The sequence below is a fragment of the Podarcis pityusensis genome, assembly GCF_964106645.2.
Source record: "Podarcis pityusensis genome assembly, chromosome: 5".
Classification (NCBI taxonomy): Eukaryota; Metazoa; Chordata; class Lepidosauria; order Squamata; family Lacertidae; genus Podarcis; species Podarcis pityusensis.
This window is the reverse complement of record NC_138032.1, coordinates 72,916,035-72,933,969: the sequence shown is the minus strand read 5'-3', so window position 1 is coordinate 72,933,969 and position 17,935 is coordinate 72,916,035. Positions and strand designations below refer to the sequence as shown.

General features: G+C 40.5%; 1 long non-coding RNA gene across 29 annotated transcripts in view; it reads left to right on the top strand.

Moving 5' to 3' along the window:
• Window positions 1-17,935, top strand: part of LOC308476927 — an 808,687-nt gene that overhangs the window by 620,339 nt on the left and 170,413 nt on the right. The window contains exon 1 of one of the 29 annotated variants that reach the window (XR_013986196.1): window positions 11,170-13,288. The exons of the other annotated variants lie outside the window; for them this stretch is intronic. This is a non-coding gene — a long non-coding RNA (uncharacterized lncRNA). Of the gene's footprint in view, window positions 1-11,169; window positions 13,289-17,935 lie in introns of those variants that run through there. 29 annotated transcript variants of the gene reach the window in all.

The window sequence follows — 17,935 nt, the reverse complement described above, 5'->3', positions numbered from 1 at the left end:
AATGGCACCCACCCAAATGGGAAACGGTAGATACACCTTGTGTGTGTGGGCGGGGGGAATATTGTTCTCCTACATTTGAAACAGTTCAGCCAAGTGTCTCTCTTTCCCCCAAAACTTTGGGTGAGAAAGGGAGAGATAAAGAAGTTCACAGAGTGGCATGCACACTATGTACTTTTTAAATTAGCGTAAGGGTAGAGGATAAATATGATTCATTTTGCACTTAATGGAGAATCAACTTAATTTGCACTTTCCAGATAAAAGAGAATGTAGGGGGGATCCTTTGCAATTCACACTTTGCACATATATGATATGTGCAAAAATAACATCCATAAGGCATTCTACAGTATTGGGGGGAAATGTCTGTACAATGAATGTGTTTTTTAGGGACAATTGCATACAACATGTTCATTTGCATAAGAAATAAGTGGATGCCACACCATGTCAAACTTATCTCTTTTGGAAGTTCCTTGTACAACCGTTCAGTGACAGATGAGTCTTTTTGATAAGGCCACATCCCACACAGCATTAAACCATAGATTCATTTGTATTTCTGATTGCTTTTTCCACCGCTGGGCTATCAAGCCTGCTTAGGTTAATATACTTCCAATTGTTTAAATCCTGTTGCGCACTTTCATAAATATTTGTATCGTTGCTTTGGCCTATTTAATAGCAGATGTGACAGTTATTCCTAGGTATTTAAAGCAGCCATGGGCTATGGCTGGGAATGAGTTAGAGAGAAGCCAGACTGACCCCACAGATTATTATTTTTGAATAATTTGCAAACCTGTCACTTTGCAGAATATATTGTGTTGCTCCAATATATAAGGGGGGGGGGCGGCTCCCAAGGGTCCTGGAATGTCATCAGCAAACATGTTCACTTTGTATTCTACACCTTTCTTTATTGCTTCCATTACTTATACAAAGTAGCCTATATGGACTGGCTTGCAAGCTGCAGGGCCTTTGTTTGAAATTTAAAAGGGGGGGGGGGTCTACTATTTTGAATGGTTAAGGTAAGCAGAAGCTCCTATCTGCTTTCCTATTCCAAATATTGGAGACATTTCTCTTTTGTCTCCTTCCACCACACCCAAACACTCAAGAAATTCAGAAAACAACACTCCACATTTTCATGTACGTACAAGAGGTAGATTCGCACCCAGCACTACTTCCAATCACATATTTGTTACTGAGACAGCATTGCAGAAAGAATCATTCAGAGGAATTGCACCACCAGGAATGTGTGAAGAACACAGCGAACCCTTAAGGGAAGACATTGCAGACATATTGGTTTTACAGCATTAGAACTGTCACATATTCCTCTAAAATCCTGGGAATTGTAGTGTCACAAGACTGCAATTAACACTCTGTTAGAGACCACTAGCCTATTAAATTGCTTAGGATGAGAGAATAACTATTAAATCAATGGTATAAATATGCCTGAAGGAGCAGAAGTCAGCATAGTAATGACTGGGCAAGTGAGAACATGCACAACAACTATGTGCCAATTCACACATGCCTGTCATCAGCAGAACACACATGGTGACTCACAGCTGAATGTGTGAGATAACAGAGAAATATTGTACTTGTGCTTTCGTCATATGCTAAAGACACACTTCTTTGCTCTGGCCTTTTGACACCCAAGATATGCGTTTTTGGGACCCACCCTGTGACTGTAATGTGTTTTAACGTTGTTGTTTTTTATGTTGGAGTTTAGATTGTTGGGACCTGCTGATGAAGAATGCTTAATAAATGTAATGATGGTGGTGATTATGTTGGTGATATTTTTTTTTTAAAAAGCATTCTCACAGCTGCTGCATGAGGAAGGCTTGTAGTCTCTTTTTACAAGTAGGGAATCGTAGTATTTGTTTTCCAAAGCTGCAAAGATTCCAAGCTGAGATGTGATTTGAACAGAGATCTCTGAGGCTTAATTCTGCTTCATTCTCTCTCCACTGTGATACTGGGGAAGGGAAAACCCTGATAGGACTCTAGTAGCACATGCTGTAACTATGCCTAGACTGGATTATTGCAATGTGCTCTGTGTGCAGGATGGCTGACCTATGAGGCCATGTGAAGCGTCCGCCTCAGGTGTCAGGATCTGTCCAATCCATAGGGATGGCAGATCCATCCGCTAATGCAGAGGTGCCACTGCCGTTTAAAGCTTCATCCAGGTGCCGCCTGCCACTGGCCCTCCCCTTCTCTGGCCTCAGCTTCTGGCTCACCTTCCTCCTCCTTTTCAGCCAGAGGCTCCTGTGCAACAACAATTCTGCCCTCTTTTCACCAAGGCTGGAGAGGGGCAGCAACTGGAGGAGGAGAAGTCAAAGCCACTTCACAAATGCTGATCTTCAACTCCCGCTTCTTCCATATGTTGATCTCTGCTCCCACCTTTTCCCAAATGCTGATCTTTCTCTCCCTGATGCAAACTTTCCCCCTCTGCTTTCCAACCCCAACTGCTTGCCAACTTTCCCTTTCCTCCTATTTTTTCTTTTTAAATTACCCACATGCATGGCTATTACTTTCACTCACTTCACTAACAAACTGTAACAGTTCTGTGACAAATTCATGGTTGCATGTGAGATGCACCTCCATCTCACTAAACTGGCAGGAGAGGTGCCATTGTGTGGTGTGCCTCAGGTGCAATGATGTCTTGGGGCCAGCCGTCTGCATGGGACTCCCATAGAAGAGTCTTCAGAAACGTCTGTTTGTCTGCTGGTCCAAGATGCAGTAGCAAGGAGTGCTTGCTGCCAGTGCTGCTTAGCAATTTGTTTCCAGGCTCAATTCAAGGTGGCTGTCCTTACCTTTTAAATGCCTAAATGACTTAGGTGGTTACTAGAGGGACTGCCTTTTCCTGCCTGCCTGCTCCTTGAGATTTTGTGAGCAAGCACTTCCCTGTGCCCCACCTATGAGGGAAGTCAGGTTGGTTAGGGTGAAACAATAGTGCCTTCTAAATGTCTATGCCAGTATTATGGAACACGTTGTCCCATAAGGCTGGCATGGTTCTGTCTTTGACTGCTTTTTTGCTGGCTGGTGTATCCTTTTTATTCTAGTAGGCTTTTCATTGGCCAGGCTGAATTGGTTAGGGTTTTATCAGCTGTGTCCATCCCTGTCAAGTTTGCTAATTTGTGATTGTTATATTGTGATTTCTTAATACTGTTAATACTAGCAGCATATTTTTATAATGTGGTTATAATGACTGCAATCTACCTTTTGTATACATTTGTATCAGAAAGGCATTTTAAATGAATAGGTACATGATTTTGGAACTCACAAAGCTGTTCTGAAAGTCTCTCTCACCCTCCATTTTTGCATAGAATCACTTTACAAAATCACCACTCCATTTTTTCCTTTGCCAGATAGACCAATTTGCTTTAATGTTCAGTTCACATGGCAAATAGTCAAAGCATGAAATGAAATCCAATGAAGCATTTGGAATAAGAAATGTAAACTATTTCAAAACATAAAAACACAATAACTTGACTGGGCTCTGCTAAATAGCTCTTGGGCATTTGTCCGCTGTAGTTTGGTTTAAGTATTTTTTTTAAGGTTGTATAATGTAGTGCTGCATAAACGCAAGGCTATGTACTCCCTTCATAATCCCACCTCATTAACCACAAGGACATAGCCCATAATAGTCCAGTAAACTGCACCGCAATACAGAGGATTAAATTTTACTCCTGTGCACTGACTTGTCTTCTAGCTTCCAAACCTTTAATGTTTCCTATGCACCATGCATCTGGAAATAACATGGTTATTCTAAGAATTAAAAGATGTGTGCCTCTGTAATGAACATTAGCAAATCTTATAGGATGTATTGTAAGCAAAGCTTTAATCATCTGATAATATGAAGGACTGTAGGCCTCAGGAATTCCTCAATGCAATATTCTGAGGTGAGGAAATTATGCAGCCTCTCTCCCCTCCCTTTTCCAAGCTGTAATGTTTATTTGTGATAGACTTTAGCATCTCAAAACAGTGACATGTTTATGGCCCAATACAGGAAGCACAGCAAATCTATAGTATTGTAATGTGCTAAGGAATTTAATGATGGATTGGATGATGCTACTGTCAGTGATTGGCTCAGCTGCATGTGTAAGCACTGACAAATCTTGAGTGTTTAACCCACTGTGTGATCTCAAACAGAAATCCAGACAACAAAAAGGGAGAAATACACAATTTCAATTTTATTAAACAGTAAATCAATCACAACAGAGGATAATTGCCAAACACTGATGGCTATTTGCCATTTTCAGGAAAAGAGGATTATTATTCATTAAATGTGCTAGTTGCTTTATCTTGCCCAAGGCAACCCCCCCCCCCCGCACTTAAAGCATCCCACCCAGGATTAAATTACAGATCTATTTTCAGTTATGAGTAGATTAATAATATTTGCAACACATGGTGTCTTTTTCTTCAGATAGAAGCAAGAGCTAGGCTTTTTCCAGCCATTCCATGGCAAGGGTTTTTAGATAGAACAGGCAAACTTTCCTGGAGCTGTCTCATCTGAGTGCCTTGGATAAGGGGGTAGCTAGGGATGGGGGATAAATTCAGTTCACTTTTCATTTTAATATAAAGCTGCCCAATTCACACTTTCCAAAACAATGCTTGAACCAAAACAGACATTCTTCCAGATTCTCATTTCTCTGAATTTTGTTATCAGTTCTCCAACTATTTATTGTGCACACAAGTGTGTGTATTAGGATGCGTGCACAGAAATTACTTTATTATTGAAAATATAAATATGCATTGTATTAGAGGAAATTTCTTATTAAAAATTGTGTATGTTGGGGAAATGTTCACTGAGGACTTAAAAAGAAAAACCCTCGCACTTGTGTAGAAAGGTGAGGAGCTGAACTTCTTCTTGGACAAAAGAGAAAATAAGAGAAACTGAAATTGATGGATTTGGTCAACCCTAGGGTAATCAACATGGCACCTTCCATATATTGGACTCCCAACTCGCATTAGTTCCTGCTAGTATGGCCACTGATCATGGATAATGAGAAATGTGGTCCAATCTGGGGGGCACCATGCTGTCTACTCCTGCCTTAGCATCGCCTCATATTTACCGACACAACTGTTCTTGTCTAACCCACTTTGTTCTTCATCACCTTTTTATCTCCTTTGCTCAAGATGTTGCCAATCTCCCCTTACCAGTAATGATTAATGACTATATGTGATCTGTGAGTTACGTAGTATACTTGCAATATGTGAGAATTATAATAAATGCCCTTGGAAGCAAAATGCATAAATGCCTTGGGAAGCATCTTTGTTAAAAGCAGAAACCTTTCTATATAATAGAACAAGAACTAGGATGGTCTGAAAGACAAATGAGTCCACCAGTTTTAGCTAAGCAGGTCTGGATCTGGCCACTGCATGGATGGTAAACTAATGTATTCCATCTTGGATTCTGTGATGGAAGATGGGACAGAAATGAAATGGAAATAATTCTTATATAACTTAACACTGCTGAACTCTCCAATGCAGCACACTTTTTGGTAATTCCCTCCAAGTTTTGCCAACTTTACACTGGTTCAGATAAACTAGTCTGGCTCTGCCACCAGCCAATCAGGGATGCCTTTTAAAACTGTAAGTCACTGGGCTTCACCTCATCCACCCTGCCCTTTTATAAATATTTTGGTTCATACAGACCTCAAGCAAGAGTAAATGTGAATAATGGTCAGTCTCTTAAGTCCTACACCTGTCTCTCCAGGAGGAGCTAGCCAGTGAGTACTCAAAAAGTAACAGGCTGAGTTGCCTTTATCAGATAAAGGCAGGTGAACCTAGGAAATAAGACTGAAAATGGGAGTGAGCAGGAGACTGAGAGTTGAGAGATAAGCCCATGAGCTGCAAAAGCGGGGAAAGTTTTTATATTGGCCTGAAATGATTGGAAGCCTCTAGCAAAATGAGAAACAGATACGTAGGCTGTTGCAGTTGTATAATGTCTTGATGAGTAACAATGTTGACATAGAGGATTAAGGCATAATATGCTGGTGTGGGTCTACATGCAACGCTGTTGGCAGGTTTGTCACAGAAACAGCAAAATTGGATTGATGAGTAGAGATGTGTGAGCACCTCTTGTGTGTATTGGATTGTCTTAGAATTAGCAAAATATGTATGCATGAAGATTTCAGAAGATCTTTTCTACATACAACTCAAAGTGCATGCATTTTTTTCATGTTAATTTATTTGGTTTGAGTCATGGACATGGACTTCATGCCAGCATTACTTTCTTGATTGAGATTAAACCATATGGAATCTCTGGGAATCAAGGGTAACAGGGCTGTTTTGCTAATTAATTTAAAAAAATCAAATAAAAGTCCCCCCTTTAGTTGTTTTCTCTTTCTTTCTTTCTTTTTTGGTTGGGGGGAATTAGACCATTCAAACATGCAACTCTCAGTGGAAAAAATAACTAAAAATGGGATTGGGCTACTGACTTATAAATCATTTCCTTTCTGATTGACCAGAATGCTTCCCCTGACCATCTCCATGCTATTCTCCATTTCATCAATTAATATAGCACATCAAGTGTTCCCAAAGATGCAGAAACTCATGTCAAATCAGATTGCCTACCAACATAGAAGTTTTGGAGGAAATGGCCAAATGCTATAGATAGTTCAGATGGATGTAGATTGGTTTTTGAATGCCTAGGAGCCTGTGACTGACCTATTCATGGATGGTTTATGAATATTTTAAAGGGGATAACTTGCATGGGATTGAAAATTTGGAATTTGACTGCATTCTGATTGTCCAAATCACATTTACATTGAAAAGCGAGGAAACCATCATGCTCTGGCAAGGCACAGTATTATCTTAAATAGCACCCAATCATATTCTTCCTCAAATCATTTGCAGAATTCCATTTGAGAGGAGAATCAGGCCTCCATATCCCTTTAGAGCCAAAGACACTTTTCAGATAAAACCATTCACACCCCTTCTAACTTTGATGCCATGGTTGATCTGATCCACTTTTTGTAGCTTTGGAACTTGCTTGTCCAGTTGTTAGGGATACTTTTTAGCTTGTAAAGAGTGAGCATGTGGACAGGACTCATGAAGTGAAATTTACCACGTGTATGATTAATCCTAGTCCTGGCTCATAAAAGCTGCCAGAAGGACACGGGGTGACTGGGTGATGTAGGGAGTCTCCTCAATACCTTCCTGCATGAGGAAGTTGCTTCAGAAAGCATTAGAGGTAGCGGTAATGTGTTTGGGTTTTTTTAATTACCGAACCCCAATTTCTGACCGGTCTCCATTGCTCTGTTCTTGGACAAAGGTGCTTAAGCATGTGGAAGTATCTTAATGCCATGTTTTCCTGGATGGTTTTGAATCATCTAGAGCCTTTTCCATTTGGTCGCAGGCCTAGATAGAGGCTGAAGACTGGTTTAGTTGCCTTCATAGTTTATACAGTTGAGACAATGGTAGCCTGCTTCTGTTGGTTCTGTTAGCATGCTCAGCAGCTTTCGATACCATCCACCATAGTATCATGGATCACCTGAGTGGCACCATTCTGAGATGTCAATTCCTTGCTAGAGGGGTGGTTTCAGAAGGTGGTGCTGGAAAACTCCTTGGCCCACTTGCTTATAGGGTTAATATTATTATTAATTATTCATTAAATTTCTATACTACACATCATCTGAGGATCACAGGGTGGTTTACAATTAAAAAACACAAAAATACATAGCTTACTAACAAACAAAACAATACCCCCCCCCCCATTCTGCCCCCCTCCCATGCCACTTAACATCTACGTGAAGCCAATGGTAGCTTGGAGTTTGGTGTCATCAGTATGTAGATGACACCTAACACACACACTCATTTCCATCACAATCAAAGGAAGTTGAATCCATGTTTGATGGTGATCATGGACTGGATGCAGGTGAACAAACAGACGCCTGCAAGAAAATGGAGGCAGATCAAGGAACTGGGGTTCAGCTTGTTTTGTATAAGGTTTCACTCCCTTTAATTCTGCCTATATTTTTATAAACCCCAATTAACATATAGCCAAACATTTCCTACATTCATTATTGGATTGAGGATGGAAAGCACCCAGCAATCCTGAAGTGGTAAAAGACCAACTGCTTTGACTCCCCCCCCCCCCTATAGATTACATGGTTCTGTTTGCCTAAAGCTGACTTGTCTGCTGTTGCCATGTTTGCAATAAAAAATATATGTTCCTGAAAAGAATAACGGCATGACCTGACGGAAATAGGTTTGGAGCAGAAATTACCAACAGCTCACCTTGAGCCGCTAACTTGAAGTACTTCTCAAATCCAAACTGAGAAGGAGCTGCTTGTTTTGTCAAAATGACTACTGTGTTCAGGTTGTTAAGTAATTTTTAGCTGCAATTTGTTTTTGTCAATAACTTACTGTTCTACAGAAGAAATAGTATTGAATTAATGTCCCACACTTCTTTAGTCTGTTTGTCCTCCTCCTCTTACTGCAGTGCTTTGCCAATGCCGTTGGGAGATTTACTTCCCAAAGGTCGAAAGGGAGGAGAAAGTGACCCACTATTGTTTACTTGAAGGAGAGCAAGTGCTCCCTCCTCTTAAGAACTGCAAAGGTGGATAGCACTTCATTCTGCCTGAAGGAGGCATTGCTGCTGTTGTGATAGCAGCACATTACTCCAAAACCCAGCAATTGTTGAGCCTAGCAATCAGCATGTACAGGCTTGATGCTGTGCCAAGATTAAAATGCATCTTGTACTATTTAAATATGGCTCTAGACAGTTGGCAAGTCTAATAAAGCAGAAGCACAACAACCAACTTGTGTATTTGGCAACCCAGTAAGCTCATGCTTGTTTGAGACATTTATGCTTATGATTATATTCATTCTTTTAAAACATGTACCAAACTTCTTGTTTCAGTCCTATCCTTTCATTTTAAAGTTAAGTGTCTGTAACCCAAATAGACTGAAAACTTAGCATAACCAATGAAGCTTTGCAGTTGTTCTATCAGTAACCTTGATATCAGGCCAGAATGTCCTTAGCAACTGCTTAGCGACCACATAGCAGCAAGAATACATTTGTGTGTATGTGGGTATTTTTTTCCCTTCCAAAGGCTGAGAGCAAAGAAGTAGTTGGGGGCTGTGGCTATGAGGTGTGAAGATCAAGCTGGAACTGGGATGCAAAGCAATTTGCTACTTGGAGAGATTGTGGGCCTATATAGTGGATGTTCCCATGCATATGAAGAGGATAATAACCAAGATATTTTTCAGCACCTAGAACATGGATTTTGGCACTGCTTTGCAACTTTATGGTATTCTGGATCCAGTGGGAAAGGACTTTGTTTTCCATCCCATGTGTCTAAAAATGCAGTTCTTTCTCTGTGCTAGTTTGGAGAAAGCTATAGAAAGAACTCAAAGGGACAATGTGTTGGCAGGCACCTCCTTCTTTCAAGCCTCACCTTTCCCTTTTTTCTGCTTGCTATAAGGATTCCCTAGACAGGATCTTTGATGGGAATAGTAGTAGACTTCACCCTTCTGTCCCCTTGCATCAGGCATTGTTCATTTGACCCTAATGAATGACATGCCAAGGAGGCCCAGACAATATTGGTAATTATAAATAATTATTCTAAGTAAAAATTGTAACCTTCCAGAATAGAAACAGAATGGGGAATCTAGATTTCAAACAAATGACAAATGGAACAGATGGATTGGATTATCCCTCCATGCTGCTCCGTAGGCTCCAGTATCAATCCCTCCATTTGTCCATGAAAGGGGCACAGAATAACTGCATCAGCAAAGTTTGAAGTCGGCTTTCAGCAAACATGCAGTTTAGTCAATTAAAAGTTCATGAAATATTGTTAATTAAAATGTGCAGAGAATGTGAGAAATCATTTAGTGAGGTATGTTCAATGTATAACAAAGATTAATGGGAACAATATGGAAAGATAAATGTTTGGCTGAACTTCAAGAAAATCTTCTTGACAGTGATGTATATTGCTCCAAAGAACTTTTCCCAAGGGAAGTGATACAAACCCATTATCAGGGACATGTCATGCCAGAGAAGATAAGAGCTGCAAAGGTGACAAAAGTTCACTGCTTGAGGAATCACATGTGGTCTGAAGAAGGAAAAGGTATTATTGCATATCTTGCTGGTTGTGTGGCTATCATTCATTGGTTAAATCTTGATGACTTACTTGTGTGAAAAGGCCACTGCAGATTAAAGAGCATAGATGGTGCTTTAAATATTGCCTACATGAAATCACTAGAGGGCAGGGAGGAGTGTAGCTCAGAGATAGATCATTCTGTTTTCCTGTATCAGACCCAAGGTTCAATCTCTGGTGTCTCCAATAATTATTATTTTTAAATCACAGGCAATACAGTTGGGAAAGATCTGAAACCGAGATCTGGAGAGCCACTAATAAGTACAATAAATATTATTGCAGCTAGATATGCCAACAGTCTACCTCAGTATCAAGGTATTATTTTGTACGTGCAAATACATCTCTTCTAAATGAGCACAGATGTAATTTTCAGCTGTGATTTACACATGTATGTGTGAACAAAACCTCCATAAAACAATCCAGCTTCTCTCAAACTCAAATCCCTCATGGGTTTCTTCTCAAGTTAACCCAAAAACAAAACAAAACTGCACCTGCTCAGGTCTGATTTCCAGCTGATTTGGGGAAGCGTTGTATTCTGTATTGCACGGCTAATTAGAAGGAGCAGACCTCTGTACATTGGCTTAATCATTCCAAGTAGGCAGAACTGAGAAATACACTGCACTGTATGTATTCATTTAATTTTACCTTAACATTAATGAAATGCCATTCCTTATTGTAAAGCACCAGTCAATATTTTTTAACAGGGAAAATGTAACAAATGACAAATCTACACCATTAAAAGCAAGCAACAGAAGTCTCATAAAATGATTGCAAAGTTGAGATAAAAATGTTTTAAATCATTCATGGCATAGTAAGAGCTGAAATTTTAAATGGAGGAAGGGGGGTCCCAACAACTACAGCATGTTAATTAGCCAGCTCTAAACAAGCAAGGTTGTAGTCCATGCATTCCCAAACTTGGCCCTCCAGCTGTTTTGGGACTACAACTCCCATCATCCCTGACACTGGTCCTGTTAGCTAGGGATGATGGGAGTTGTAGTCCCAAAACAGCTGGAGGGCCAAGTTTGGGAATGCCTGGTGTAATCAAACAAAAGATTCACCACTGCTGAAGCTGCTATGGTGAAAATGTCTAGTGGTGATTTGTTCATATCTGATCGCATGAGAATGATCAATGAGGTATGTGGGAGTACTTCCATACACAGTTGGCTGTGGACTCGACAATTTTTTCCATAGTGTCCATACAATATTGTCACTATTAAAGTGCTGTCCCTTCTTCCTGCTCTTCCTGCTCCCATCTGGATTTAGCATTTTTGTAGGGCTTGTTTAATTATTGCATTTTCCAATTCCAAACTGAATGGGGAAAATTCAGTTTACATGGGAAAATAATAAGAGATAGCATTTTGGTGAGGATGCCGTGTGGGTATTTCACAAAATCTGCATGTACAAGCAACACACAGTCACCAATAAACTGCTGCATGGAATAGCCCTGATTGAACCCATACAGCATCCATCAGAAATGTGTGCATAAATGTAAACCAAATGTGAAACAAAGGTCTTTCATGGTTTTGTTTGAGATGAGAGAGGCTTTTGAAGAATTTCACAACTTCAAGTTTAAAATACTCTTAAGTACAGGGATAAAACTTGACTTTATCTGGTCGCCCTCTTAAAATCTGTGGATTGAATTACTTCCTGCACTTGCCGGTGCCTGCATTATGAAAGGATATACACCGATGGGTAGGGACATGTGAATATCTGAGGTTAGAAATTATATAAACAATAAAATTAAATGTTGAAATGTGTGAGCAGGTGAAGGTTTGTTTGCAAGAGAACCATGAGAGAAGAACGGAACAATGTGTACACAGAAGCTATTGCTATACCGTTGATGACAAGGGAAGGAATGAAAGATGAGAAAGTTGCTGTGCCTTGTGATTAAACCAGTAGAAACTAGTAGAAGGAAGTGTTGCCATACACGGACATAACTGCTCCTTTGCTTGTAAATGTATAGATGTGTGTGCTTTTTTCATATTTGGTGTGCTACCCACTCAACAACTTGCTGGTTGAGGTTGTGTTGCACTGACCTTGGCTAAAAGACTAAGCAATCTCTAGCCTTTTAAACTAGGGGAGGGGATATTGCTTTGTTGTGTATTTTTGTGCTTTTTTAAATAGTGAACCGCCCTGTGTTCCTCAGATGAATAGTAGTGTAGAAATTTAATTATTATTAATAATACATGAATGCATCATACCCTCAGGCTTCCCCTTCACTCATTACCTATATAGGATGGGGTGGGGGGGGGGGGAGAAACAGCAGAAGAACCACCTACAGTACCCTCTCTTAACATGAGGAAAGAGGAGGTGGCTGCTGACTGGAGGTTTTTCAGCAGAAGTTGGATGGCCACCTGTCATGGATGATTTGAGAGTCCTGTATTGCAGGGGGTTGGACTAGATGACTCTCGAGGTACATTACAATTCTATGAGTCTATGATGCTAAGAAAAACAGAGGCATATTTAAGGAAGCCCCACAAGCCTCCCATTCTCGCGCACCCTTTTCATGAAGAAACAAATTCTCCTTCCCTCCCACCATTTCCAAAACCCCAATTTTCACCCACCCTTCACGACTCACTGTACAAATTAAAACTTTAAAAAAGTAAATACAGCTGATGAGTGGCTTCTTCCTCTGAAAACTACCATTTAAAATTTCTGATGTCCAGACCCCGCAATCACAATTCGGGCAGGGGGGAAAAAACCCTAGGAAAGGCACTGTAGTTGGCTGGCTGGCACGTTCTCGAAGAAGTCAGTCAATCTCCCGCGCGCCAGACAACCCAATACATCTCGGTGTAAATGCAGAAGCCTTCCCTCCACTACCAGCTACGGCCACCCACCTGAGCCTTAAGCAAAGGCTCCTCCCTGGGGGAAGGTCTGGCTCTCAGAACGTGCTTTCAGCCGAGGGAATAAATTGCGCAGTCTCCGGGCAGAAACAGCCCATTGAAAGGTTCTGATTGGCTAACAAGGTTGCCACGTGATCCATCCTAGTTCCCTTTGTGCTGTATGGTATTCCTGTGACCTGATTGGCTGGACCGCTAAGCAAGAAGAAAAGGACGCCATTTTGTCTGCTCACAGTGTTCTCAGGAATTCTGCCTTCTTTTGAACTAAAACGGTCAGAACTGAAGAACTGCTCCTGTCCGTTGCAGTGTTTTCTGACTACCTACAGAACAGGAGAGCAGCAGTGAGTTGCAGAAGTCTCTGTAAGTGATCGTGAAAGATATATGGTTGGGCCTGAGTGTGTTTGGCTTTGGGATTTAGGAGATTTTTTAAAAAAACGTTTTCTCCTTACAAGTTCCTCAGGGCTCTGCCAGTCTGTTCAATAGACACACCTCTAGTACACTTGATTACTCGCTTTTCCCTGCCTTCATCTGACTAAGAACATATAGAAATGTGGGGGAGGGGGCGAAGCTTAAAGGATATTTCAAATCCAGCCCTACTGATGATCCCCCCCAAATGTTTTTAAACTGAACTGTAGCCAATTCAGCTCCCCCTTTCCAATTATTCTGTTATTCGCTAGATACAAGCTGAGAAAGTTCATACATCTAACTTCATACATCAGGCAGAAAAACAGATTCCTAGTTTGGAAGGATCCATTTTTGGGGGGCATTCAGAAAAGGTCTGTTCAGCCAGCAATTTTGAAAGGGAGGTTAATGCCTAAACAACCCAGAAATAGCTGGGAAATGGCTTATAGGAAAGAAGATGAACATTTTGTTTCCAGCGTTATTAAAATTGCTGGAAGATGTCCATCCAAAATGAAGTGTGCTTGAAATCCAGCCTGTGTCTCTAGGTCCTTCTACCCACCCTTTTAAGTTAGCCATCCCTACACCTCTTCGTTCACCTCTTCCTGCTTCTGGCATACCTTTTGTAGCCTGTTATCTCATTTTCCTCATTAGCTTTTTTGGCTCAGGTTATGGTGAGGCACTCTATCCTCTTGTGATAACAGTGGTTGTACATATTACTGGCAAGAAATGTAGTGTTAGGTTCCAGGTTAATTGGTGCCTGGGATTACCAAACCATGGGAGCAACAAAAGCCCGAGGCATTAAAACGAAGATCTATGTACTCCTTCAAAACAGGCTGTAGGAGAAGACCTCCTAAGGGATTGTGGATAGTAGCAAATATAATAATGACATATGCTTGGTCATGGGTAGGGACAATATCTCAATTATGTAAGCGTGGCGAATGTTCTTTTCTAATGGGAATGGGAAAATGATGATAGGCATTGTGGAGGCTTTTTGAATGTGAAAGTGTTTCCCCTCTGACTGGTAAACAGAATTCTTCTGTTATAATGTAAACCATTTAAAGATGGCTTATGCAAGAGACTTAAATCTGAAATAGCTTCTGATAACTGCACTCTGTTAGCTCAGGAGGCATTGTTGGACAATTGCTAAACTGCTCTACTTGGAAGAAGGGATAGGGGGCAAATTTGAGTCAGTTCACATTTAAAAGCAAGCACTTCTCTGAAATTCTCAATGCTGTTCTCTAGCCAAGTAATGTGTAAGAAATGCAAATACTAGGGCATGGTTTGCATAAAATGCATATATAAGTGAAAATAACATACAAAATGTATATTAGGGAAAATCAGATTGCAAAAAGTGTATATTAGGGAAAATTGCATAGAAAAGTGTATGTTAGGAGAACTTCACACTAAAATGCTGATAAAAGTTCATGAAGACTTTTTTATATTAAAAAGAAATCACAAACTGATGTGGAAATTGGAATAACTGATTTTAAAATGGAAAAATGACAAACTCTGAAAATACAAAGTTGATTGATTCATCTATACCTCTTTAGAAGCAACTTGCTGTTCCCCTTGTTAGACAAGCTCCTTAACACTTTTTATTTATGGCAGGGGTTGTCAACCTGGTCCCTCCCGCCCACTATTGGGCGCTTCAGGATTCTAGGTGGGCTGTAGGGGGTTCTGTGGCACAAGCTGAATCCTCCTTCCGTCGAGCACTGGTGGGCGGTAAGGAAATTTTACCATCAAGAAAGATGCATTAGTGGGCGGCAGGTATAAAAATGTTGCCTACCCCTGATCTATGGAAATGTGCAATGTAACTTGAATGCTGTTATGTTGGGTCAAGTGGAAGGAATACCATATCTAGGTTTTTGTATAAGCAAGTATCTAGCAGATGTTTGTATGATGACTATTAGGTACTAGTCACATCCTGTATGCTCCGTTGGAAGATGGTGGAGAGAAATGGTTTTGGAAATTTGAATGAAGCCAATTTAAGGCAGAAGTCTTAGTTTTGCATATGGTTGGCAAGAAGCAGCCTTTGTAGGTGTGTGTATTGGCTGCTCTTGGTTTTGGGAGAACTAGTGCTGTCTTGTCAAAATGCTTGCCTGCTTCCTTCTGCTCAACTTGTATATTTTTTTAAAAAATAACATTATAATACTCTAGTAAAAGGACCCCTGGATGGTTAAGTCCAGTCAAAGGTGACTATGGGATATGGCACTCATCTTGCTTTTCAGGCCAAGGGAACCAGCGTTTGTCCACAGATAGCTTTCTGGGTCATGTGGCCAGCACGATTAAACTGCTTCTGTCACAAAGGAACACTGTGACAGAAGCCACAGCGCATGAAAATGCCATTTACCTTCCCACTGCAGTGGTACCTATTTATCTACTCGCACTGGTGTTTTTTTGAACTGCTAGGTTGGCAGAAGCTGGGACAGAGCAACGGGAGCTCACCACTGTCGTGTGGATTTGAACCGCTGACTTTTCAATTGGCAAGCACAAGAAGCTCAGTGGTTTAGACCACAGCGCCACCTGCGTCCCTCAATATTCAGTACTCTAGTACACTTTCCTTAAAAGATAACTGACCCTATAAAAGCTATCTTGAAATTTCCTAGTTCTTGCAGGAAGTGCTGGAATAGTAATAATATTTTTCAAGTCAGGCATTATTTCATGGGACAATCAGGTTCCTGGGAAAATAATTTTTGAGAATTACTGAATGCAATCGTCTCAGGGACAGGATCTCTGAAAAGAGAACTCAGCATGGAGTCCAATTGTAGAAATTTTGGCAGGAATGATATGCACTAAGGGAGGAGAGAATGCACAGTCCAAATGAATTAAGGCCTTTTTCTTGTGGTTGTCAGCTGGTTAGCAGATGGAACCATTTCCCCCACCTCCCCAAAGTTAGTCATATTTTTAAAAAGAGGTGCTTCAATAAAAATAAATTGCTCTATCAATCACTGTGTTTTTCCGTGAGCCTTCATCAGATCCGCCCACAATTTGCATCAACTGCTGTTAATCTTATTTATTTGTTTTAAAAACAAACCTTACTGCATGAAAAGAAGACCCAATTGCCCACTCTCCTTTTAATTTAAAGACCAACTTGAAGTTGTGCACTTCAGTTATGCAAAGCGTTTGTCCACAAATTACTGTGATAAAAATGTAAACTGACAAACTATGGCACAAAAGCAGCTGTCCAGAAGCTCAAAATAGGCCATCAGTTTTTTGATAAGCAAAGAGACAGGAGTATTTTAAAAAGAAGACAAAATTATCTCCACTGAGATGCTGGTCCACATATTTCCATGTGTGCTGAGTGTATTAATAAGTAAACATTTAGCCTAGGAAATGTCTAGTTTTCATGTAAGAGATTCTGGAATGGAAGGTGCACATGGAAGCACTGGAAGACTGTGACCTTAGCGTATTCCACAGAATGGTTCACATGCTGCCTGGCCACACACTTACGTACATAATTGTGCTGTCAATATGCAGCAATTCCAGTTAAAAGGTCTTGAGAAACAGGGCTGGGAGAGCCCCTCCAGAATGGATAATGCCTGCCAAATTACAGGCAAATAGGTCAAGGGGCTTTGGGGATGGACACTTTCAAAATGTGATCCCCCAAATTTATATTTAGTTCCTTAGATCCTTTTCTTAGAAGTGTAGAACAAATATTATATTGCACCTGTAACAGTGCCACAAACTCAGATCATATTGGTTGAGTGGGCATATATTGTGTAAAGCAGGGGTTGTCAACCTGGTCCCTACCACCCACTAGTGGTCGTTTCAGGATTCTAGGTGGGCAGTTGGGTGTTCTACGGCATAAGCTGAATCCTCCTTCCGTCAAGCACTGGTGGGTGGTAAGGAAATTTTACCATCATGAAGGACGCATTTGTGGGCGGTAGGTATAAAAATGTTGACTACCCTTGGTGTAAAGTGATCCTGCAACTAAACTGGTACCAAGGGCTTTATATACTAACTCCTTAAACAGAAATGATAATACAACTGGTTAAATAACTGCTGCTTCTGTTTCAGGGGCTTTAATAGTCAGGCAATGAAAGACGGGAAGAATTTAGATGAAGTATATTTTAAAAGGCCTAACTTTAGCTGTTAATTACTGGAACTAGATGAATATGTTCTGGTACAATAGAATTCCACCTCTATCTGCACTCCTGCTGAACTCATTTTTGTGGCTTAACTAAAGTGTAGTTCCTCCCTCCATCCAGCTGAAACTTTTTATGTGGCCTTGCACTACTTTGAACTTGCAAAAATGCACTTAAATTGAGGTGGGGACAGAAATCATTTATATTTGCACTGTTAATTATGCAAAAGTGCACAAATATGAAAAAGGAGGAGAGCATAATCCAGGTTTGCTTTGTTGCTCATAATAATGGAGTCTCTATAATTATGTGACTATGACCTGTATCTCCAATAATATAATTTAAGGCGGCATAAATTGTAAAAGACTTTAGTTACCACCCTACCTTCCAACTATTCTTTATTAAAATAATTCTTGCTCATATAAGTAATTATATTATAGGTCCATGCAAGTGAATAATGCTTTTATTATTCAGGAAAAAAAAGAAAAGGACTAGGGTCTTTGGTAGATCTTGGCACGAGTAA